This window comes from Pezoporus occidentalis, unplaced genomic scaffold, assembly GCF_034315485.1.
Source record: "Pezoporus occidentalis ecotype Australia unplaced genomic scaffold, CSIRO_AGI_Poc_V1 ctg10, whole genome shotgun sequence".
NCBI classification, from domain to species: domain Eukaryota; kingdom Metazoa; phylum Chordata; class Aves; order Psittaciformes; family Psittacidae; genus Pezoporus; species Pezoporus occidentalis.
This window is the reverse complement of record NW_026912779.1, coordinates 3,382,860-3,409,796: the sequence shown is the minus strand read 5'-3', so window position 1 is coordinate 3,409,796 and position 26,937 is coordinate 3,382,860. Positions and strand designations below refer to the sequence as shown.

At 40.6% G+C, this 26,937-nt stretch overlaps 1 long non-coding RNA gene across 1 annotated transcript in view; it reads right to left on the bottom strand.

The window, feature by feature from the left end:
* The window catches only part of LOC134159067 (uncharacterized), a 517,675-nt gene that overhangs the window by 151,303 nt on the left and 339,435 nt on the right, over positions 1-26,937 (bottom strand). Inside the window, exon 3 of the long non-coding RNA XR_009963031.1 lies at positions 9,517-9,646. This is a non-coding gene — a long non-coding RNA (uncharacterized LOC134159067). The remainder of the gene's footprint in view (positions 1-9,516; positions 9,647-26,937) is intronic.

The window sequence follows — 26,937 nt, the reverse complement described above, 5'->3', positions numbered from 1 at the left end:
ATCACAGTTGTGTCAATGACTTACTTCCATAGTCGATTATTATCCTGGTGACTCTCCCAGCTCATCAACTCTTTTCGAAACCATGGCTAGCAGTGACTTGGAATTGATGTATGGAATAGAATTATTTGTGCAAATCTCTTTTGTTTCTTCTTAACCACAGAAATGGGTTAATTCCTTTAATCCCCAAAATGCCTTCAAAAAAGAATCTTGATTTACCAATGTATTTTTAATCAATATTAGGCTGAGCTTTGAAAGTTGACGATTCAGCCAATGTAAGACACTACACCGAGAGAAAACACTATTTTATACATGTCCTTTTAAGCATGCTGAAAACGCCTTCATCTAAAAGACTTTGTTAGCTTTATCAGATCCAAGGCTCTTCTGTTTGAGGTGTAATTATTTTACCATTATTACATGCAGGGCTTTTAACAGAACAGTCGTTCCCTCTATTTAAGCAGCAAGTTTTATAATTTATTACATCTCTTTGGTCGTCAACTCACTATACAAACAGTTGGTCACCAGTGACCAATTACATTAAGGTTAAGCAACATAACTTTAAATTAGAAATAAGCTAATGTATCTTCATCAAGGGCCTGCTGTGTTTTCAGTGCTGTTTATGAGATGATACTAAATGTGGATATGGAGCACGCTCACTGGGACCAATTCCTATCGGCCTGAAAACGGGAAAGTCTTGAGCCTGCTCAGGTCCAGAGCTAATTAATGGGATAACATCTGCTTTACGCATTCTGCTGTAGTAATTTCTATCAACTTCGCTGTGAAGATGCATGGGAAACTATCAGAGAAATAAGTATCTATGCTGAACCATATTAATCTGTAGTGAGTCTGAAAATGGGAATTTCAATTCTCCCATTACCCAAGGGATGGGCAGAGGCGGGGAGGAAGAGGGCGCAGGGCTTGTTTCCTGGCTTATACAGCTTCTGTGTTCATAGCATAGGATATATATTTAGTTCCGTTTGCATGCACATGCTTGCATAGATACATGCTATTCAACTGCATGTGGGCTTGTTTTGTGTGTGAGCTGGTGGGTTTTTTATAAGCAAGAACGCAGCAGCAGATGAAGATGACCACGCTCCTCCTGCAACAATCAATTTTATACAGGAAGATGGTTAAGTGGTTTTATTGCATTACTTAAAAACACAGCATGAATCGCTAAGGAAAAAATACAATGCTGTAAAACAGGCTTCAAAAGTGAGAAGCCCACTTCAGTTTAGCAGCCTGTGTACAATGAATGGTGGTATGAAGGGCCAGGCACCTATCCGGATTTGAGATTGGAATAAATATGGCATGAAGGGAACACTCACCCCCATAAAATAAAGGGAAAAAGGAAAAATCAGACTCTTTTTCTGCAAACCTCAGACTTCCAAATCCAGGCATCCCCTCACCTCACTTTTACCTTTTTTGTGCAAAAATTACTGGGCAATTTTAATTACAGCAAGATGCTTAAATCTGCATTTTGCTCCTGAGTTTTTCCTGTAGGGCACAGGTTCAGACTGCTGCAGAGGGACGTTATATTTTACACATGTATGCTATTGTCTGTCTGTGCCTACATGTAAAATACATGAATGCACTGTAAAAATGTCTCTATGGTAAACGCACATATGTGTATGTTCATATAGGGCATGCATCTACCTAAAACCACACACAGATATGCCTGTGTGTGTACACACAGAGACAGATAAAAAGCCAAAGCAGAAACAGGTATGCACCAGTAAATGTCTGAGTTCACAGTGGCAAAACCAGAAGAAATCATACCATTTTCTTGATATTATTATTATTATTGCCTAAGCTATGATTTACAGGTTTAATTCTTTCAAGCTAATGCATACGAATGAATCGCATATGAACAGAGAAAGAGGAGGGAGGGCCTTAGAATAATGAAATTACATTAACAGTCATTCACCTTTACCTAAGAGGTTATGAGTTCATATGTCAGCTCGATGGAATATTTTCCATCATTTGTTTGCCATTGTGTACATTATTTGTTTGCTACAAGGTATTGAAATATTGAGGCTATTGGGAATTAAATGCTTATTTGACTAACAATGCTGATCTGGAAATTAATGGCATAAACCATGGAGTTTTCTAAAAGGCTGTCACTCAGTTTTACGTAGGGAGATACTACTGAGACAAGATTCAAGGTCTTTCAAAGAACTCTTTAAACATCTCAGGATTAAGGGAGGAAAAATATTACTTAGATAATACTTTTAACAATGATATAATTGTGTAAAGTCCTGAAATGAAATAGTGTTTGCTTCTGTCACATGCAAACTGCACAATGAACCACGAGGGTACACAGCACATGCAGCAGCCAGAGTGGCTTTGTTTTCAACTTGGGTCTGTGCGTGTGTTTATGGGGAGTCTGGAGAGTGAAGGAATGGGATTTACAGACCTACATAATGCACAATTCTGATGTTTGAGACCAGGAAACGCATTTGGTTTTTAATTTGCTTAAGCACACAAGATGGTCAGCTTAAGCTTCACCACTGTAGCAATACTCTGATTTGTAGGTAGGATTAATAGAAAGCACACGGTCACTGTTCTTCTCCCTTCTCCTGATAATGTGCCACGAGGCAATACAAGGAGAATCCTCAGTTCTGTTAGTCTATGTACCCTGCCAATGTTATTTGAACCCTTATTTTCCTTAAGGGGCTCATTCAGCTGTCCTAATATGTACACAGTGATAATATAGTCATACCCATCATAAAATACAGCTTCAAAATGATAGCTTAGTAATAATGCAGTGCTGTGCTGGAGTGATTGGCAACTGTTGATCCAATTATATAACTGGTTGCTTCTTAAAATTCAGGGATATGAGATTGATATATAATGTGCTGTAAAGTGTAAAAGAACTGGACAGGAAATAAGGCGGGTTGAATTTTTGAGTGCTTTGATCAAATTAGAACCAGGTTGATGAAAGGAAATGCCTTGGGTTCTCTGCTTGAAGTTTTGTGTTATACAAAAGGCTCTTGAAATGATCAATTTTGCACATGTCACTCAAGAAGTTTAGAGCAAACTAGTCTGTGTCTGTGCTGGCGAGAGTCTCTGCAATGGATCACTTACATTACCACTGCACAGTGGACACAGAACCTGGCAGATGCTCAGAAATGAAAGCGATGAGCCAAAGGAGGGGCAGTCACAAAGCACAGGAATACCCCAAGTTTGCAGGTTTGTTTTCCAGCCTTGCACAGCCTTGACTTTGACTCAAGAAACCCAGATCAGGAAAGACAGAAAAGGGTCATCTGGTAAATCCCCCAGAAATAAATGCAGGATTATCTTTGCTGCTGCTCTTTTAAGCATTTATCTAGCTAACTCACTAACTAGCTTTCATCCATTGTAACCCTCTGCCTGTCCCCTGCTTTTAAAACAGCTACTATTATTTATGAAGTGCTGTAGATGTGCAGTGAGAAGCACAGGGACTTTTTGCTCTTATTTTTCCTTGAGGACAACTTAAAAGGAGAGAAAAAAGAGCGTATGAAAAGGCACCTTGCAGGTAAGGCTGTGGTTCTTCTGTCGCTTGGTCTGTCTCTGAAGAATGACTCCATAGTGGTTAGGCCTGTATGAGACACAACCTCTCTGGTACTTTTCTGGGATCAATCTCTCTGTACTATATGCTACTCAATGTAGCGATTTAAATCCCACAGTTTCAGTCTTAATGCATTAACATTTCAGCACTCCTCAAATACATCCTGGAAATTGGTCTCCTCCTTACAATTCTTATCCTCAAAATCAGGAATCAGGCAAGATGTGAAGAGAGGCACCCGGGTCCAGCATACATTCACACCTCCACCAAATATGTAGTATGGTCATTTACTAATGAATACACTCGAGGTGGGGAGAAGAAGAAACAGTAAAGAAACAGCTGTATTCCTAAACCAGAGTACAACAAAATTCCTTGCGACACCCACTGCAACAGAGGAACTACTGAAGGAGCCAGCGACATTAAAGCCTGCTGAATGTCTGCTGCCCTCAGGACAGTACCTGCACGGAAGCTCTTTTGTTTTGGCGTAATTCCCTCTGCAAGGAATGCCTCCAGAAAACAGGGTTTCCAGAAATAACATTATGGGATGGGGAGCACTGAGGGATCGGTGCAATAACCTTCACCTAGGCCTTCCAATTCGCTTTTGTGTGAATTACATCAAATTGCGGTGGGTATTTGTGTTGGATGCAGAGGAGTTGAATAGCTGCCCATTTCTACACCAAAGCAGCTCTTTTGAAGTTGATTGGTGTTCCCCAATAACAGAAACACTGCACAGCATTGAAAATGACAGGACATCACAGTGCAATTTCACTAAAAAAGATGCATGGGGTATTAGATGAATAATATTTTTTTCTGAGTTCCCAGACTGGAGTTAGAGAAATGTCTTTACAATTTGTATGTGAGCTGCTCTGCGACTCCAGTGGCAGCCATTCACGAGAGCACACACTAATAAGGTATCACTTGACAATACAGTAGAGTTCCATCTTTCCAGTTCTATTATCTGTGAAAGATACAGCTCCTCGTGCCAACTTGGTTGCACAGCAGTTGCATTTTGCTCTGCAGCCAAAAAAACCAAGGACCTGGCAACAGAGCTGAATGCTAACACACTGGGCCAGCAGACAGCAGAGTACGTGAAGGGGATGGCACTGCACGGGGAAGGAAGCACCACCTCTAGCCCTGCCCGCAGGCTGACGGATGGTAACTTAACAATTACTCGGAAACAGACAGCAACAACAGCGCGAGATAGCGCTGGAACACATGTGAAGCATTCCTTGCACTGACACACAAGCCTGGCAGCCCTTCTCCAGTCCAGGAATGGGAATACTCCTCCAAAGGTGTTCCCCCCGGGCCCCCATGCTGATGTGGTTATTCATCATGTGGCAGAAGCACGGAGCTACTCGAGATGCATACCAAGGAGAGGCACTAACCTGGGTTTTGGTTCTCACCGCGCTCCCTGAAAGCACACTGTCTCATGACAACTTGTTTTGTTATGAAAACATAAGAAACAGGACAGAATGAATACAGTTTGAATAATAGCTTATTTAAAGTATTTTCCATAACATTTGCTTTTTTTTTCCCCTTTTTGTTAGATCACACTTAATATGATTCCACGACATCAATGCTGGGGATGAAATTGAAAGCTGTATTCTTCTAAATGTGTTCCTCACATTCCATTTTTTACAGAGCTGCCAGGGGCTATTCTGCATTCCCACAACTGCTACAAATGTAACATATTGTTTTGCAATAAAAATTAGCTATAAAAGTGTGAAAAATGCCAGAGATCCAAATGTGAGAAACAAGAGAAGGGGGTACAGCTTTCGCACCCTTTTAGTGGCCATTTTATTTATTTTTCAAATGGAATAGACATATTTATAGCTACTGTATTTCAATTATCTCTAATTTCACACATTTGATGCAAATTCCAGACATTTTAATTGCAAATGAGAAGGGAACTTATTTTTAAAAGTGGAGCAACACAACATTTCAGAGCTCCATTTTAATTCCAAATTTATCTCCAGCGCTGTTAAGAAACTTTTAAAACCTCATTTACACAATGACTTAAAATTAGGTGCAATTTCCAACAAAAACAATAACAAAAGCCCTCCATGCCAATTAGTTGCGTGGCCCCAACCTTTGTTTCACACATTCTTAACTCTTTGCTTTTTAAATTGGGATTTTTAGGTAGGGGCGTTGAGGAAGTCGAAATGACATTGTTAACGGGTGACAACAAGAGTCAGCAATTTAATAGTATTGTCCATAAGTGATGAAAATTAATACATTACCCACCCTATTTTCTCTTCCTGTCTCCATGCCTTTGGTAACCTGGGGCATGGGTTATTAGCACAATCCGTGCTTAGCAGTCACTCAGGGGGAAATTCTTTCAAGAGCATAAACCACAACCCAGCCTTTGGCTGGGTAAAAGCTCCCACTATACATTAAAAGCGATAGTGACAAAGGTTTGTCTTTTTCAAGCAGTATTCCCAGTAGCTTACTCTTCCTGAACATTAATAAGCATATGGCCTTCAATGCTAAATAAAATGTCTGGCAAATTTAAAACCAGTTGAACTTGTGTTGGTTGTAAGCAGGGGCGATTTCCTAATGGATCCTAAGGCTTCAACTCAGACTAAGGGTCTGGGATGTGATCTGTGATGCTGGGTTTGAGCAGATGGCATGTGCTGCATGTGAGACACTTGATACCTGTGCAGTTCCCTAGCAGCTTTGGCCTCAACCAACCAGTAAGACCTGCTTTTTTGGTAAATACTGCCTTAAATTTTACCAACCAAAGTCCACCATCTAGAATCACTATTCCCAAACCATAAAACACAGACTGGAAATGCACTCTCTTTAAGCGGAAGTACTGGCTTTGGTACTATGCTTTGCCCTCAAGCAGTTACCCCATTCCTTTCTTGTACTAAGCACACACTTACGTTGATGTACACATATACGTTGGTATTCACACACTCAACCACAGGTCTGAAAACACACGTGTGCCTATGAAGCTTTCTAAGCTGTGAATCCAGTGCTTGACTTCTCACTGCCCAATGAAATAGATCTTTTAAAGTGCTAACTACTTACTGAAATGCATACAATAATTTTATTGTAAATGGAAATTTACTGTCTGAAACGTGGAGTTTTTCTCTGCTTTCTTTCTATTTGGTAATTTATTTAAATGCATTCAAAAATGCATTCAAAAAAACGAGACACAGCACTTTGGTTAAGACATCTGTATTTCAAACCAACATCTTCAGACCTGTGAGCGGTTCTGTTAATAGTCTCTTTATTTGATTAGGGTAATCTGCTGCTGCACTGTCTTAATCTTTATCCACTACCTTTTAATCAATCAATATTTTAGGGTTATAGATTTGGAAGGGAGATGATTATTTTGTAGATAAACTCTCTAGGCACTGCACTGACATGGTGTGGTTGCATATTTAATATCTTCTCTGAGCATTCACAACTCCAGCAATGGAAGAATCTGTCCAGACAAAAAAAAGTTAAACCTTCAATTTTCAAAGCTGTGTGCAGGGATTTGGCCACCTGACTCCTATTAATGTCAATGGAAATTTAGAGGTAAGAAAAGCAATGTCTTTTCTCTCAGATCATTTCTTCTTTGAAAGGAACCAGAGAACAAGAGAAAGGAAATGAAAAGCAACTTCGCAGCACAGGCTGAGACCAGCAAGGCCTGCTCTTGAGGCAGGAAGGATACAGAAGTAGAACATTTGTTCACTAAATGAGTGAGCATCTCCACACAGATCAAACCAGTAAGGTATGAGAAGTTCAGAAAGAAAAAAATGAGATTTTGTGGGTTCAAAATGTCATTTAAATATACATTTTTTAATTTTGTTCAGCCAAAATTATCTGTTGCTTATGATATTAATTTTGCTGCAGATAAAATTAGTTGTCAGACCTCTGTTTATGGCCTAATTACCTTTCATAAGGGAAAAAAAGAAGGGTAGGAGAAATAAAAGGAATAACAATAAAATGCAGTTATCTGCCTCCTAGGAAGGGGGAATTCTAAGGGATGTGTTACATGTGTGCACTCACTAGCACCATGCATGTGTTTCACATACGTGAAACCGGGTTTGATTGGGCTGTTCTGCCACTCCAGGCAGAACAGCTTTGCCTGTCCTTGTTTTGTGCCTGGGTACAGGCAGGACAGGCCAAACCACCCTCTGTTACTTCTAAATCACTGTAAATAACTCTCTTCTTGAAATATTTATCCACTTGGATTCCAGGTTTGGAAACAGGAAATCATTTTTATATTGCTTAGAAGCAAGTTCTAGGCATGCCACTGAAAAGCTGCAAGACTTGAAAACAAACAGACAGAGCCTCATGTTATAGTGCCACAGACATCAGAAACTAGCACAGTTTGGACTCATTTCAGTCCTGTCTCTGCATATTGCCTGATCCTTCAGCAAGGAGCAAGTATCATAAAGCAAAATTAATAGCTTTTCCCATCACATTAATCTTAACATTTAAATCGATTCATACAGCATCATGTTAACCAAGTTGCAGCACAATGCCATCTAAACTATGCATATATATATAGAGATATATATGTATACCTGGCAAAGCTTAGGAGCAGTGCATAGAGACAGTGAGTGAAACTGACCTCAGACAGAAGTTGGCCTTTGAAGCGTTCAGTGTAGCATTGCCGTGAGATCTGCCCAGCTCCATTTTTGACTATATTTGACACACAACAAAATTCTGTGTGTGCTCATTTCACAAGATGGAAACGTCTCTTTCGTGGTAGGAAAACTCCTGCTCCCTGGAAGTGATTCTAATCTAATGTGACATGCGGTATTTGTAAACGTACTTTAGTGTCCCAACCTATTTACAGTGTTTACATAAAACCCCCCGAAATCTCCACATTCCCTGAAAAGTTAATCCAGTACAAATATTGACTGGCTGTCAATTGAGCATTATTGACTTGCTCCGGGACTGTGCTTTATTGCCTTAACTGATGAAACTTGTTTTCTTTGCTAAACTTAATTTCTTTTTGGCCCCGTTTGGATGAAATACTATTTGCTAGACTGCACCTCTTCTACTCACTGCTCTGGCGCTGCCTCTTCCAGTTAGCTGAAGTGGTAGGACAGCCAAAGCACTTTGCTGTATGCAACAAGAGCTTGCAGAAGGAAGCCAATAACCTAGTCTGCATTTTACAGAAAGGACCTGTGCCAACACAGTCCTATTTCCTATAAGTATTTGACCCAGACCAGCTCCAATAGGGCATCTGCCCTCACTGCAACCACGTATGGCTGTACAGAGCAGTGTTTCCAGAGAGGTTTGAAGGGTCTATGAACCCTTCAACAGGGTCTGTAAAAGGTAACTATGAGAAACAAACTGGTAAGTGCTCAAATCCCCGCAGTGGCAGTCTACACCTCCACTGGGAGCTGCTTCTTTCTTCTTCAAGGAATCCTAATATTCTAAACCCTGAAAACCTTGGACGTCTTTGCATCTTGTTAGCAGGAATGGTACAAGCCGATTTGTACTATTTGCACCAGAAACCCAAGTTCACGAAACACACACACTCATCGTGTTTTGAACACCCAAGAAAACATTGTTCATCACTTCATGTTTTAAAACCCATAGTCTCTAGCTATAGCAAGACAGAAACCAAAAATAGCAACTTTCACAACATTTCGATTTTGCAACAAATTCCATCAAACATTTTAAGTTCTGACCCCCCGGTCAAGTGAGACCGACGATAAATCTGAGGAAGGATTTCATACCATTAAGCTGCAAAACCCAAAATCTATTATGAAAGATTTATCAGAACTTATAAAAAATGAACCCAAAGCATTTCAGCCAGTTCAAGGAAGGTCAAAAGCGTGGAATGGCAGACAGGGAAGGCGTCCTGAATGACCACAGCAAGCTATAAAGCAGGTATTTCTCTCTGATGTCAAAACAACATTTACGAAGGAATTTCCTCAAAATTCCAGTTAAGAAAGACACAGGAGGTTTACTTGTTGTTGCGGGGTTTCTTTGGAAAGGAATGTAACAGAGCAGACACTTACCCTCTGCAGGAGCACTATCTGCTTTTCCACAAGGGGATGCTTTTCACAACACGTACAACTCCAGGGCAGTATTTGGTGCAGAGACGGGATGGTGCCACCATCTGTTCCTTCTCCTGTCCTCACCAACAGCCTGGTGAAAGAGGAGCAAAGAAAGAAGAAATGGAGATATGTCATATTGCTATGTCTTCATTTAATATTCTTTATAACATTTTATGTCTAGCTCAGGTAATGAGACAGTCCGATTCTTTTAATGAAACATATTCAGATTACCCTTTTGGGAACTGAACCAAGTCATGACAGTTTTGCTCTCAGATTGCCAACCACACAGCAAGTTTCTTCTTGCCTAATTTGTTCATTCCTTTTTTATTTTAGCCCTTGCAAGTCACCTTTTCTACAAAAGTTCCTTTCCTTTTTAATGAAAGGCTTCTAATCATCTGACAAATGGAATAATCTACCTTATAACACCAGCTACGTTAAGAATGCACCAGCCCTCTGTTAAGATACTCTGGCTAACATGAATAAGGTTAATATTATAGTGAATATTGAATAATGTCAGTATGTTCATTAGTTCACTGGTTAGTAGGCTTTGGAGGCTGTATTTGTTGCTCTTAAAAAAAATAAATCAGTCTTATAGGGAATTTTGCTTTTTTAATAAAAAAGGGGCAGATTTATGATAAGATTTTTCTTCTTCTAACAAAACGTGTTATCATTCAAATCCTGTCAAACGAATTCAAGGTCTCTAAAGCAGTTTAGCTAACAGGCTCCACGAGTGCCACAGCAGAGCCACCCTAAGTCCCAGTTTGAAGTGACTGTCTCCTCTGCTTTTCCTTCAGCAGCCCCCGTGCTGCTCACTCTCACCCCACGTGAGGAAGAAGAACAAGCACTGTGTCAGATGGCAAGAGAGCAAAGCAGCTCTGCCCCACGAACCAACCTGCTAGAGAGACAAACTGATGCAACAATGGCTCTCCTCTGCCAGATGTCACTAGGAGTTACCATTTCCCTCTAAAATGATATTTGGATATTAGATGCGAGATGGGAAAATCAGCATCTTAACTGGCCACTTCCTTTTCTAACAGCTTTAGCCACAGAAAATGAAATTCTTGATTTATCCAATAGGTCTGATATTATCCTCATCCCTGTAAGTATGCTACTGCGTGAGAAGTGATTGTGCATCTGCAATTTAAGTAGCTGATGTAACACCTGCAGTTCCACCTCCAGCAACACAAAGTCTGCTGCTTTGCAGCAGCAGCTCTACCAAATTCTCCCGTCCTGCCCCAGCCACAATGGTTTCCCCTCGCATGTTCTTCTGTGTGAAACATGTTCTGTGACTTTTCCTTCCTCAGACACGTTCCCCATGTGCTCAATCAGAACATGGAACATCCATGATTATTTCTTCAGGCACAAAGGAGGATTTGCTCCCACTCTGACTCACGGCATCCACACGTTCACAAGTGCAAATACAACCCCAGAGCGCTCCACAACTGTCACTGGGGCTGCATGGTACCCTCAAGCTGCAAACCCACAAATCCAGAGGTGTGCACACACGTGTTGTGTACACACATATGTGTGAGGCACACACACAGGGGCAGGACGGGGGCCATGGGAGGAGGGTGTGCAGCACAACAAGCCTGGCTAGCACTGGGTTTTTAAGGTGAGACACAACCATTTAACATACAGATGGCATATCAGTTTACATCTCACACTGACAGTTCCTGCTTGGTTATAGCAGGAAAGGGAGAAACAAATTATAACAGAGTCAGAAAGCTCCTGAAAAGCAAGGCTACAGGGGACCCCAGATGTACTTGAACCAACCACAGTCACACCATCAGCATGAGGTGTAAAAAGTGCCAAAACAAGACGAAAACACTGACACTCCATATGTTAAAAAGCTTGGGTTTTGCTGCAGCCCAAAATCCTTCCCTCCCTAAATACCTCTGCCTAATAATAATCATCATCATCATAAAAAATAAGCCCTCAAGATCAAATAGTCAGTGGTATCTTAAAAGAAAAAAAGGAGACAGGCTTAAGAAACCAAATCCTTGTAATAAATAATATATTATGAGTTAAGGAGATGAACTGACAACGTGGCACACCTCTAATCTCTTCCCTGCAACAGCAAGAAGAGCTGAATCACTCGCACAACATTTTTCTTTAAGCATGTTCAGGGATTGCTCTTACACTCCAGTTTCCCAAAGAATATCATGCTCTACTAATTTACCAGACTGACGAAGCTACGCACCAGCAGCAGAGTCAGTTCTGACCTGCAATACTATCTCATAAAAACAAAATCTCTGAACATTTTCGCACTAGAATAGAATTAACTCTTTCAGGGCAGGTTTAAATCAGGGATGAGAGAATTAAGCCATTTAACAGATGCAAACTCAATTCTCTCTTTGGGATTCAGAGGTAAGGCCCTTCCCTCACAAGGCTCTGATGTTCAATGCTAAGTTGTCAAGCCCAGCAGCTGTGGCAGCTTGCTGATGGTGCTGACATCAAGCTGATGTAAATTTTGCATGTGGCCCATGCAGCACATCAAGGGCCATCTCACTCAGGATTCCCAGTTTTTCCTTTAGTTCAGACTTGAATTGACACCTTCACCTGAAAAGTGATTTTAAATGAGAATCTATTCAAGATCAAAAAACATCCATCAGCATGGTAAAGATGCTAAGCACATAAAGAAAATTAACTAGCCCATATTTCTAAGCAATAACATCAATGTCACCTTTCTATACTTTCAGCCCCTTTGTCTAATGTCACTCAACAGATTCCGACTAGTGTTGTGCAGCTATTTCAGGCAAGGAAGGGGTAAAGTCCATGAACAAGCACTTCCCATATTACACCAGGCCCATACTCCTGTACCAAGTGCACATCCCTTCAGTTCTTCTTGTCTCAGCATTGCCATCTGGGGAAAAAAGGTATCTACAACATTCAGGACCCCAAAGTATGACACTGAAGTGCACCGGTTTAGGGAAGAATACATCTTCCAAGCACTAATTGTTGAAGGAGGGAATGCTTCTGGTGTAATACACCACACACAGACTGTATAATGGAAACTCAGGCAGCAATAGAGAACAAAAGGCTGCGTGACACAGTGTTTATTTTTAGAATGAGTGACAGTTTGGCATCCTGGTACGATAGGTGCAAACAGAACAGAAACTCGATTTTAACAGCCCAGAAGCTGGACAGATTTTTTTGCTGTTGCTGTTATGTAATTATTTCTAGTATGGTGTCAGCACACTTTCATGCCTGCATAAGCCTGGTATATGGTGATTGCACTAAAGGCCCCTGGATCTCCATAGGTCAAGCAGTGAATAATGAGAATGGACCTTGTTAATATTTGAATTAAGTTAGAAATTACTTTGATGTGAGGGTGGTAATTCTTCACTGTGAGGGTGGTGAGGCACTGGAATAGGTTGCCCAAAGAAGTCGGAAATGCTCCATCTCTAGCAGGGTTCACAGACAGGCTGGACAGAGCCTTGGGCGATATGGTCTAGAGTGAGGCAGCCCTGCCCCTGGCAGGGGGGTGGAACTGGATGATCTTAAAGTCCTTTCCAACCCTAACTATTCTATGATTCTATGATCTTTTCTAATCTGTTTTCCTAGTCCATGAAAGCATTCCAACTTGAAAAGGTAGAAGGAAAAAAAAAGACAAAAGAAAAACAAAATAAAAGAAACAATAGTGTTTTGTTAGCAATAAAGTAGCAAATTTCAAATTAATTCTTTTTGACATTGGTTGTTAGTATTGCAGAGATGTTTGAATGATGCAATGAACATCCGAAACAACTGTGCCCACACAATTATGTCTAAATGGAGTTGTTAATGGTCATCAGCTCAGAAGACCACACTGACACAGCTAAGGCTCATAATCCAAGTGAAACACATACGAGAAGGAGAACCAAGAAAGTATAAGAACAGAATTAAAGGATTAAGACAATTCTGGAAAAAAAGAAAACAAAAACAAACAAACCCCAAGTCAGTGGCAAATACAAGTAATTGGCTTTGAAAGTTTGACTTTGCTTCAATAGTGCTAGAGGCAATCGCAAAGAGAGTTTAGGAACAAGAACATACTGTAGACAATATTTGCTTGTAGCACAGTGTTTCTCTATTGAAAATCAACTCAGCAAATCATTTTTGCTTGGAATAGAGTTTTTTAGGTCCCACAGAATCCTCCAGCAGTCACCAACACTCCCAAAGTAATGTCCTTTTGCACTGATGGGATTGTCACACACGGCACAAGAAGCAAAGAAATAAAAGGGCCTGGAATGGCAGCCTCATGCTCTACCCTCTGCAGCCAGAATTCATGCTTTTCCTCCTATATCACATAGAATCATAGAATGGTTCGAATTGGAAAGGACCTCAAGATCATCCATTTCCAAACCCCTGCCATTCGCAGGGATGCCTCACACTAGACCATGTCACCCTAGGCTCTGTCCAACCTGGCCTTGAACACTGCCAAGGATGGGGCATTCACCACTTCTTTGGGCAACCTGTGCCAGTGCCTCACCACCCTCACATCCCACACCTCTACACTTTCTCACTGCTGCTCATTTCCTTCCCCTACTAAAGTCTTTGTATCCTTCCCACACCTCACTCTCTTTACAGCAACCCTTTACTTCCCCGTCGTTCAGTTGGTTTATTTTCTCACCATAACAAATGCGGATGCCAAAACCACGCTGCAAACCTGCGCGAGTGACAGCTATTGCTGCTGGCAAAGGCAGGAACTGCAGTTAGATTTTAAGATTAACACACACACAAAAAAAAGGAAGAAAAATAAAAAAGCAGGAAAGGAAAAGGGGGAAGACACCAGGGCTTTTTTTCAGCCCAGCTATTTGAGACATAATTGCAGTAATTTTGTCTCTCCTCAATCTTCTCACTAGGCAAGCTTACTAAGGGAGGCAGATTTCGAGTTCTTTAAAGTGCAATAATTCACACTTTTCTAGAAGAACTTTTATTAGGTTGAAATTTACACTTGACCATTGCAAAACTCTAGGACAAGACCTAAAACCTTAAGGAAAAAAAGAAGTCAGGGGAAGAAAAACAGACAGACAAGGAAGATCAAACCATATAGTGCTGGGGAAAGGGGAAAAAAAAAAAAGGAAGACAAAGATTTGCACTTTGTCTGGCACAGTGTTTTCATGTTTTTTAAATTGTTCTGTATTTTCACAGCTTCAGCTGATATTTCTGAAATAGGGAATTTGCATTTTCTAGGTGGGGAACGCTGCCAAAGCTGTTAATCCCAGGCAGATGTAAAGTTGCACCACTATATTGTGATGTGGCTCCTTAAAAACAACTTAAAAGGCTAAAAAAAAAACCACAACAACAACAACAACAAAAACCCACCAACAAAACCACCACCCAACAACCAGCACAAATATTCACTAACCCATATGGTCAATAATTGCTATTTAATAGTCCTCCTATTACAAACCTAAAAAGCAGCAGCCAGAATTACCAGTAGAGTATTAATAAACAGGAATGAGTTAATAGTGCATAAAGACCTTCTAGTGGAACAGTGGGGGAGTTGAATATTCTTTTCTTAAGTCAGCTGTAAGTAATTACTACATGGTGTGCTTCTGACTATTACCATAACAGAGCAATTGGACGTGAAGAATGGATAATAGTATGGACATGGAGGTATTTTTAGTGTATCAGCAGTGAGGCAGGTAAATGCCCTACTCAGGCACGAACCTTTAAATAACTTTAAATAACTTTTCCTAATGACACCTCGCCTGAGCAGAATTTTGAACAGATCAATCTAATAAATTATTTAAAATAACTTTATAAAGCCATGTCTGAGATATGTAAATAAGGAAAACAGGAAAAAAAAAAAAAAGCCCCATCCCATGCAGGCATTAAGCAAGCAGCCAGCATTACAGTAACGACATAATCACAGGTTTCTCTCTGGTTCTTTCAGAGTAGTACCTTCATCTGTTTGACTGCAGACTCTGCTCTGCTCACTTCCACTGGCTGCTCAGGTGAGCGCTCAACTCTTCAAGGAAGAGCTGGATCTATGATTGCAGGAGTTGTGGCTTTCCTACCATTGAGTCAGTCTTCCTCAGTGATTTAATGATGCATATCATTTAGTTTAAAATACTGTTACAGGAGCATTCAGAGCTGCAGCTTCGCGTTCAAAGGACCGTCCATTATGTTCTGCAGCGGGGCTTTTCACATACAGCTACAGGCTGAGATATTGTCTATTGACACAACATATGCTGTCATATAAAAACAGCTTGAGACCTTTGATTCAGAGAGTGGTAATTTTGTGAACGCACAGAAATATAATTTGAGGAATATTTGGAAGTTTGCAGGCTATAGGTCTTTCTCCTGCTACGTTGCTACCCAGGGCAGATGTTGATTTTTCAATTTGCAGGTTTGTTAAGCATCACGGAATGTTTTGGTTCTCAATCAAGAATATTCTTCCCATGTGGTTGCAAAGTCCTATGCCTGAAAGGAAATGCGTGTCCTTTTTGTTTCTCAGCAGCACGTGTTCTGCATTCATCAGAAGCATAAAATACATAACGCGATGCCATTTACTGGCCCAATATACTGTAAGTCACAGGATCTCAGAATACAATCCATTTGGATGTTATGTTTTACAAACAGACAAGAGGCAATTCCATTTACAGTGTGTCAGACCAACAACTCTATTCAGAAAATCAGTATGTATCATGCATTGGGTATTGTGTCCATCCACTGATGTGCCACTATATTGGTCAGCTACCAATAACCTTGTAAAAGCAACAGTCCCTGTATAAATAATTCTAATGATGAACAGTACAGCAGGTTAGAACTATGTGCATATATGTTCCCTCTTCCTCAAACTCTGTTTCTCATTTGTATGAGTACTACAAAGTACTACAAAGATTGTGACGTTGAGTTCCCCCACAGTATTTGCTATCATCAACAGTGTTTTACGCCTAATCTGCCGCAATGCCATTGATATCAGTCCTGTATTTTCACGTAACAATCAGAGCTACAGAAATCACATTGTGCCAGATCCACCTCTGCACAAAGTTGCTGACTTCAGGGCATTTTATCAACATGGGTTTGGCCCTTTGTAGTCTTCTGCCCCATTAAATCCGAAGATGATGTGTTGTTCTTAGTCAGTCCACTGTTATCATAATGGAGAGCTGATGTTATAATGCAGGTCAAACAAACAGCTAATTGTTCTTAGGCATGGCTTGAGTAAAAACAGAATGGAGAGGCTGAAGACGTTAATAATAGTACTTGGCGCAATTATCATAGATAGCTTCTATCAGAGGATTTAAAATCACTTTGCAAGCTTTGCAAGCACATTGCTAAGTGTTTTTGATACTCCCATTTGAAAGCGAGACCATCATCTTGAAACCATGCTCATACATTTGGATACTGGTGCAGTGAGAGTTTAAACAATCAAGAAAGCAATCCATGACAAAAGGGAAGCTTTAGAGAGTCCCACAAACGAGCCAACTTGGAATCAAAGCCAAAGTTTGGGAGGGTGGTGTTAAACAAACAAGCCAAATAAAAAGAAACCAGGTGGGCAACACTGAAAGAATTAAACATGCATATGAACAAAGGGTGGGGGTTTTGGGGGGATTTCCACCCCCAAATTAAAAAACACATTTGCTGCTTTGTATCATCTATCTGCACTACACATCCAGTAACTGCTTGTGCAAAAGGATGGCACAAACCTACGTGTGTGGTATCAGTCAAGAGCAGGACTCAGCACAACGTGCTGGATTGCAGGAGCACACTTCGAAGTGTAAGCATTTCAAGTTAAAGACTGACTTCTCACATGCCTAGAAAGGGTTTGGGATATTTCTGGTGCTGTAGATGTACACGCTTACGTGCACATTTATTAGAATATTAAGCAATAATACCCCAGGCTATCTCCTGTATGGAAAAATTCTATGGAAAGGTAGAGATTTATAGCCCTAAACAGGCAAGACAGAGAAAGGATGAGAAGGGAAACACAAGGAAAAGTGAAGTGTTGACACAGAAGCTCAAAATTGCAGCCAGAATCAAGGTCATCCACCCTGACTCAGAAACTGATTGTGAGCAGAACAGATCTGCAGCTCTGGAGCTGACACAGGAAATGGCGTGGGGAGGTGCGTGTTGTGTGTGTGTGCATCACAAAAGTATGAAAATAAGGTGACAACACTACTGAAAAAGTTTCAACACACAGGAAAACCATCAAAAACTGACCTAAAAACGTGCCAGCCAGAGATGAAGGCACCGAACACATGAAAGCACGGGAGCTCAAGACAACCGTATTGGTAGATAGTGTTACAAAAATGTTATCGCCCAAGTTCCCTGCATCTTTCCATTCCTCAGCCACACTCTTCAGAGGTCTTTCTGTAAGGATCAGGAGGGATGGTGTCAGCCAAAAGACAGCAACAGAGGCACTAACATGTGCCTAGGGCATTTGACATATTTATGGAGAATAAAACTCAGCTGTCTAAATTATTAGCCCCAGGGAAACTGGTTTGTAGTTCTCATTCAAGCTGTTACTAAGGATGCATTCTGTCCTTCAGAACAACCTGAAGCTAGTCCTGCAGTGTGAATGCTTCAAAAACAAGGTAATGGGTTACTTTTAAGTGATTCATCAGGAAGACTGGATATATTTTAAAGTTTTCCATTGGTCTTACATCTTCCAGCTCAAACTGGAATCACTGAATGTGATTTGTGTTATACGTGGAAGTATTGGGGTTAACAAACTAGTCACATTATCCATTTCTACATCAGTAAACTTCCAGAAGAATCCCCAAGTCATTCCAGACCAAAACATAACTTTGATCAAGTTATCAGTCTCTCCTGTCCCTGCAGTGTCCCCTGGATATCTCTTGAGAAAGTACTGATCATATTCAAGCTTCCAGCAGTGATGGGCTCAGTGCTAAGGTGCTTAAGGTCTGTGATTATGCCTCATTTCCTTAAAATGGCCTATTTTTCCTTTCTTGCTCTTGAATGAGATAGTAAAATGAAATACTTTGTTAAAAAATCAGAAATGAATCATCCATGCATGGCTGCAATTGTTATTCTTATTTCACTGGCATCTCAAGATCTCAGGCAAAAGTGGGACACTGGTCTCAGAGCATGTATTAAGAGACATCACCTTCCCCAAAGAGCTTTCAGTTAGACAAGAGACACACATAGGGGACGAACTATATCGTATGCTAACCCGATATTGTACAGAGAAAGCAATTTGTCCAAACACTGAGCCTTTATAAAGTATGTGACATAAACTTTCAAAGGGTGATGAAGAAGAACTTTGAAGATTGCAATGATTCTTAATTTTATTCACCCATCTACATCTATGTTTCATGTAAAGTAAGGGCTGCAAAGAATCACTGTCTGTCCCCACTTTTGCATACATAGTCACTTAGCTTAGCCACATATTTTGAGGATATTTTTATAGAATTATAGCATCATAGAATGGGTTGGGTTGGAAAGGACCTTGAGATCAGCCAGTTCCATCCCCCTACCTCACACTAGACCATGTCACCCAAGGCTCTGTCCAACCTGGCCTTCAGCACTGCAAGGGCATTTACCACTTATTTGGGCAATGTATTCCAGTGCCTCACCACCCTCAGAGTAAAGAACTTCTTCCTTATTTCCAAACTGAACTTCCCCTGTGTAAGTTTAAACCCATTACCACTTGTCCTATCACCCTTGTGATTACCCCTTGTCCCTGTTTTGATAGGGAACAGTGTATTTATTTTGTAAGCTGAACTAAGAAGCAGATATTTCTTTAGCTGCAAAAGTAACATAGCAGCCTGCTGATCACTGGTCTTTAACTGAGACAGTGCCTCCAAGTTTATCAAACATTTCTGCCCGTGAACCTGCATCAAAGTTGCTTTGACCACATTAATCTCAAGTCAGCTGCTTTTCATTCATGCTTCAGCTTCACCAAGACACAGTATCAGAGAAGAAGGTGATCTGAGGGGATAGACAGTGTTGACATAGTAAGGTAATTACAGCCCATGGCATTTTGTGGTCTATGCCCATGGTTTCAGTTAACTGTTGAAGATGAGTAACAGGCTTAAGACACCTGTATTAGAAGAGCAGCTAGGAAGAAGGGAAAGAATACGAAGTTTCTGCAGCATTTCCAGGCAATCATCTCTCAGGAGCAATAAAGTGATGGTCTTCACAGGTGCCGAGGTTTGGCTGACAAGGCTCCTGTCTCCCATGGCCCAGGTCACACGGGGTCCTGATCAACTTATTCACTATCTGGAAAAGTTGTGTGAAGCAGAGAACACTTGGGGAACAGAAAATTTACCCAAAACTGAAGAGGACTGGAGAATGGGATACACAACCTGTATCCAGCTCTCCGCCTCACTCCCTTCAGCTTTGCTGCTGGAGTGGTTCAATCACCTGGCTCTCAGAGGTCAACCTGCTTTGGGGGACCAGATGCTGAGATGAACACCCCAGTGGATAGATAGCTAGGAATTGGACAAACAAGGGCTACCATACATTGCAACAGTTCCTATTTGTCAACTGGGGACCCCCAAACCACCACAGCTTTTGCAGTCACCATTCTCCCACTTCAGAAAAGAATTCTACATTTTCACTCCCACTCCTTATTGGCCAGGAGGTCACCATGTATAAATGCCATTCGCCCCACACGCTGCACAGTTGTCTGTACGCTGTCTCGAGTCCAACTTCTGGTTTCACACAGTACCACTCATTAACTAAGCAAGCCTCATTTACTAGAATATAACAGCTAAGCCTCATTTTACTCACTTGCACTGATGTGCCAACCTGGAAATATTCCCACCTTTCCCTACCATTTTTTTTCTGGTTTTTCTTCAGCTGCTTGAAACATGCAATTCTCTTTCCCCTTCTGCCTTGCCATCAGTTCACCTCTCCAAACACACTTTTACTCTTCTACCACTTAATTCATCCTTCATAATTACATATTCCCTTAAGATCCTTTCCTATTAGCCAGGTTTCTTAGTTAAGGTACTCCTAACGGGCTATCCACTTACAGGTACCATCATTTGCCAACCTGATCACATTTCTCTGTGTCCTGCAGTTTGATGGTAGTTTTCATACTCCCTTCACTCTTCATGAGGTCTCATTTTCCACAGGCTGTCCCCAGACTGCAAAGCTTCTCAACGCCTTTAGCACGGTCTGTGGCAGCAAAGTTCTAAAATGGCATCTCCCATTATTTCTTTGCTTTGTGGTAAGGTGTCCAACACCACTATAGAGTCACAGAATGGTTTGGGTTGGAAAGGACCACCTCACACTAGACCACATCACTCAGGGCTCTGTCCAGCCTGGCCTTGAACACTGCCAGGGATGGAGCATTTACCACTTCTTTGGGCACCCTGTGTCAGGCCTCACCGCTCTCACAGTAAAGAACTTCTTCCTTGTATCTAACCTGAACTTTCCCAAGTTTTAACCCATTACCCCTTGTCCTGTCACTACAGTCCATGATGAAGAGTCCCTCCCCAGTATTCCTATAGGCCCCCTTCAGACACTGAAAGCTGCTCTGAGGTCTCCACGCAGCCTTCTCTTCTCCAGGCTGAACAGCCCCAACTTCCTCATCCTGTCTCCATACAGGAGGTGCTCCAGCCCCTGATCATCCTCGTGGCCTCCTCTGGGCTTGTTCCAACAGTTCCATGTCCTTTTTGTGTTGAGGACACCAGAACTGCACACAATGCTCCAGGTGAGGTCTCACAAGAGCAGAGTAGAGGGGCAGGATCACCTCCTTTGATCTGCTGCTCATGCTGCTTTTGATACAGCCGTGTATATGGCTGACTTTCTGGGCTCAAGCACACACTGAAGCTGGCTCATGTTCAGCTTCTCACTGACCAACACCCCCAAGTCCTTCTCTGCATGGCAAGATCCTCAAGTTCTGAGCCTTGCGCTGATCAGTTTAATGACAAAAAAAGAGATGTACCAAGTACTTTAGCGAATGTCTCACAGAAAACATTTTAGTAATTTTCAATGTGAAGCCTTTCAAGCTTCTTGAAATAATTCTACACAGCTGGGAGGCGAATACAAAGCCAAAATGCTCCCCCTGCCCCATCTTCACATGGACTGCTAATGAAGCTCAAAATTCATAGGGAACTGAGCATGCAAAATCAACTCTGAAGGCCAGAATTGACCATACTCTGAACGAGGAGACTTCTTGGAAGAAAATGTAAGATTTAATCCTCTTAAAGTAGAATAGTCAATTGATAGCCTGTTTGCCACTGAGTTCACTTATTCAACAGCAACAAAAATAATGCAGCAATTACACTCATAAATGTAATATTATATATAAAGGATTAACTCCAGCTTTTTGAGCAGAATTGGACTCTCTAAAAGCCACACAGCCTGCCTGAAAATACTAAATAAAGTCTCACTGACACGCACTATTTATTGACATTTATATAGTGCCAGGATAGAAGCAAATATTTTAACCTTTTTCTTTGCATTTCAGTATTTCAGTAGCAGTTTCTACTAATGCCATGAAGCAGTTCCTAAATTCAATACTTCTAGACTAGATCCCAAAATAGCAACACTAAACCAGAGGGAAACAAAATACAGCAGCATTTTTTTTAGGTAGAGATGTAATGATCAGCAAAAGCGATGCATAAAGCCATTATTTTTTTTGCTGGGCTTTGTTGTGACAGTTACCATGACTAACCCATTAACATATTTGCTGTACAAGTATGGTCATTCTATGGCCTTAATTAACTTTCAAGTGGAGAGTGCTGTGGCTTACCACTTATTAAATATCCACTACAATAAGTTCCAGTTTTAGCCTTCCAACCTCACTTAGCCAAGACACCTACAAGAACCAGCTTTCTAGCTGCCTATAATTTTGTAATTGCTTTTTACTGAAATTATGTTGAAGCTGGACCCCCTATGTAAATGTATTTTGCCTGGTTCAGCTCAAATTGGCCACCCCTAATCAGATCTGGTTGATATTTGATTGAATAAGTGGAAAATTAAGTTCCTCTCTGATAATGCTTTGCTTTTTTCCTTTCGTTATTTATAATGTAGGCTTTTTTTTTTTTGGCTGGGATTTGAAAGCATGCCCCCTAGAGAACAAGCAGAAGACAGACACATCGGAAAGGCTGCTTTGAAAACTAATCTAGTACAACACACAAACAGTGCAGTTACACTAAGCAAAGCTCATTTCAAGCCAGCACTTTACTCCTGAAGAAAGCAATGAGAGTTGAGATTTGAGTCAGAATTAGGTTTTTGCCGAGTTAGGTGGAGCTGTTAAGGTATGGTCATAATGATTATCATTATTTCCACACGCCCATGTGGCATGAGCATCGTCAAGTAGTGTAATGCTCTGTGTGTTTAAACTTGTATCCTGCCAGTGAAAAGCAACCGAATCCACCTCCATCAGGCCTTCCCCTGCGTATAAAAGAGGACTTGAGTTGGAAAAAAAAAAATCATTCTACAAAGGAAAAGGCCACAGGAGTGCACAACTGAAAAATATATAAAATGCAAATTTCCCTAAACTTCATCTTTGGATGGACTGAAGCAGAAGTGAGAACTTCAACAAAGCTATAGAAAAAGATGACAGGTCTGAGTTTCAGAAATTTAAGACAGCAGTAGGATTAGACACTTTGGGTTGTCTTCGCATACATTTCTTATGGGAGTTAATTCCATTTGACATGCAAGACCAAAGCAAGATTACAGAGGCATAGCCCCATGGCGAGGTGTATGCTGTAGCTAAAAGCTGGGATTTGAATAATTGTGCAGGCTTACTCCAAGAATCAGGCGAGAACAGAATGAATGGATTATTACAAGGAACTTTGTACATTTTTAACTGCTGGACTTAATAAAATACCCTGTGTGTAAGACTGGTATTATGGTCCTCTGCACTCACTCGAGTTGAAGTTTGTGGTAGGATCTATCAAATATGAGAAAAACCAGAAGCTGTTAAAAAAGAATGTGTAATGAAGAATTGGGCAGGGCCGTGCCCCACACAATTTTCTAAGGGAAGCAAATTTGGACAGCTTTAGTTCCAAATATTCAGGCCCCAAAACAACTTAAAGGGAATTCATTTCCTGTATAAAAAGAAGGTTGAAAGAACGCAAGAGATTGGATGAGGGGACAAAAAAAAAAAAAAGAGGTGAGTTTTTATTTCAGTGTTTCAGCTTGTTAGCCAGGTCATTTATTACAGAGAAAGATTACTAATCCACACATCATCTTTTTTTGAATTGACCTCTTCCCTTTGTGTCTGTGGAAGCACTTGTCTGTAAAAGGAGGTAATAGCTGACTGCTCCTTAGAGTCAGTGATGCTTAATTAACTGTCCAGTGAGAATTATTGAAATACTTATATAATTCTTATTTAGCACTCATTAAAGTGAGGGATACAAATGCTGGACAATGAGAGGTTCAGGAAGGCTTTGAAAGGAGGGAGTTAGTACTCTAATAGCAAGGAATTATGAAAGCCTGCCCATTAACGCTAATAGAGCAGACCTTTCATTTTAAAAGTCACTGGCTCAGATCTGGACTTATTTGATATTTTTTTAAAGAGCTCCTTCATCCAACCCCCTAGCAATAGATGCTCTCCAATTCCTCCTGCCACGACTAACTGTTAGTGCAGTAGGCTCACCGAGGAGGTAAATGAAACTTCTCTACCACCCTGTGATGGTGCCATGGTCATACAGCCCTGTGCACCCGCAGCTAGGTTCTGCCCAGCTTTCACCCCTCCGGTCTGCTCGCAGCTCTCATGCACACAGAAAACTCATCAGGCACTAAGAGCACACTGAGAGAGGTAAAAGGTAACCAGTCGCAATGATTTGTACCCAAACAGTATTAGCAAAGTACATGCACTTTCTTAAAGCAGGATTTTCCTTGCATAAAACGTGTCTATGAATATCAATACACTACATTTAAAGAAAATCTCAGGTGATGATCATTTTGCCCTAAAAATAATCTCTATTTCATTTCAATGGGTGCTTTGGAAGCCTGCCATAAAAGGTGATGAATATCCTGATTAACTTGGCAGCTTCCAAAATGGAGATGAAGAGCCTGCTGGGTACCAAGCAACAGCAAGATTCAACACCACCTATAACTTACTTTGTGACATGGATTATGGCAGTAATAGACTCCTGTACAGAAAATGAGCTAAATACTACTTTTTGCAAGTCAAAAAAGAACATACATTTGGATCTTTCATGCACAATAAAATCTTTTCAGAAATAACTGGCTAAAAAGAATTAATTGTCCCAATTTCAGTGTGTTTCTTGTACCAAAACTGGGGTTACAGAGGCCTCAACACTTTGTCCTCAGAAAATTTACCAACAATAGAGACCAGTGTGTTCCCATCATCTTAGAGGCTTCAAAGGTTCATTCCTCCACAGGTGTGCTCCGTTCCTCTCTCTCATCTGTAGATTGCCAAAAGTTCCTGCATCTACAGGAACTCACTCAGAAATGAGGCTCAGATACCCCTTCTATTCATATAATGATTGATGAAACACGAGGGAAAATAAATTGAATTACGTTACATCTCCTAGGGAAACATAATTAAGCTGTAAAGCATTCCCTTGAAATCCTGGTATCGCTCAGCCTGTGTCTCCTACTACATGATCAATAATAATATTAAAGACAATTATTTTGAAGGACTGGCAGGAACTTTTTGCCTTTACTATGGTTTATACTATTAAAAGCTCAGGATTTGTTTAGCTGTCCGATCTGTGAAATCCTTCTGTGTTTCCAGCACAAGGCTTCTAAAGAATTCTGGCTGGGATTTTTGCTTTCTTTTTTGGTAACTAATGCAGTTCTTAATTCTAAAATCTGCATGTCTGTATATAGTTCTGTATACTTACATTACAGATACACCACACTGAAGATAATAGAAACATTACAACTTTAAGCTGACTACAGAAGCTGGCCAATTGCATGGATTATGCTGGTTTCAATTTCTCTTTAACTGGAATCCTAAGCATTAAATATTAGTACGTGGCAGTTATATTAAATGACCACCAACAACATATGCCACCATCACCAAATCAAAACAGGGCATGTATTTCCAGTTCCCCAAGCAGAGGATGAAGCACGAGTTCCGGGACAAAAAATCATAGCTCAAAAAAAAATTGGGATGAGGAGATAATAGGAAGAAATCTAATTTGATAATAAAAAGGAAATAGTGTTATTGATTTCCCAAAGGAATTTTGCCATAGGTGGAATCTGTCGACAAAAAGGACTGGGAAAAATACCTATTTGGTGAACACTACCTCAGATCAATGCAACAAAATTATGTAGATGATTGTGTATTTTTACTACCTACAGATAAACAGAAACAGTGTGTGTACACAACACGTGTATTTCTAGCATATATATTTATGAATACATATAAAAGACTATAAATATATTCTGCTTTTAACAATATACCTTGCTTATGAAGTCTTGTGCTAAAAAAAGAGTCCCTTACATCTTCTCCAGAAATTTCATTCAAATAACATGGTGAAAATGGCATAAAAAGAATGGCAGTTCTAAGTCTTAAATTCAGACCCAGGCACTATCCCTAAAGAGTGACCAAGACTTTCATCAAATGTCATAGCTCTGTTCTCTTTCAAAGAGAACTCTCACTGGGCAAAGAGCTTCCAGTTTCAGGAATTCTTGTCATAAACTCACATGTATGGAAGGGAGATGGACTTCTCAAATGCAAAAGTGTATATTACAAAGAATACAAAAGGCTTCTGAAAAAGTAGACACTGAATATGGAACACGAAATAGCATTATGGAAGTAAGAAATAGAGCAACAAGAATTAGAATACCTTGGTATTCCTGAAACTGCAATAATGCGTTTGCAGTTTAGCAAAGTAACAGGAACTAAGACGTACGTTAGTTGGGTGTTTGCTTGTTCTCTTCATAACAAAAAGGCACTGAGAAGGCAGATTTCAGACCCTGTGGAAGAAGGAACATAATTTCTCCCCAAAGGCAGAGGAAAGATTTCTCAAATGAGCTTCATTCTAAAAAAGATCAGAATAAAATATATGAAGCAAGATGACAAAATGGGCTGTTGCTTAAATGCAGGCACCAATAGTATCCTATTCTGAAAACTAGGCTGTGGGTAATGGAATGTAAGGCGAAGCAAAAATATAGAAAAGGCCAAGCTGAAGAATAAAAATGCAGTGTGTGTAACAGTATTGAGAGGAGTACAGCTCTGTAGAAATGATTAATAAGAAGAGCAGTGAACAGGACAGAGTGGATTTGCAGAGATTAGAATGTTGCAGGCTTTGTCCAAAAGACTGTATGAAATTCTGATTGGGTTTGAATTTAAATAGGGTAAAATTTATCTAACACTATTAATGTTTCCCTTTGACCTTTAAATGCATCTTCTCTCCACCCTCAAAAAAAGGACTCTTTAAAGTAAAACACGTTTACACATCACTGTTTTATGTGGCCTGTGCAGGTGTGCACGTTCATATGCACACAAGCGCACAGTGTTGCATTACTTTGCACTACAATAAGAAATCTTTTCTC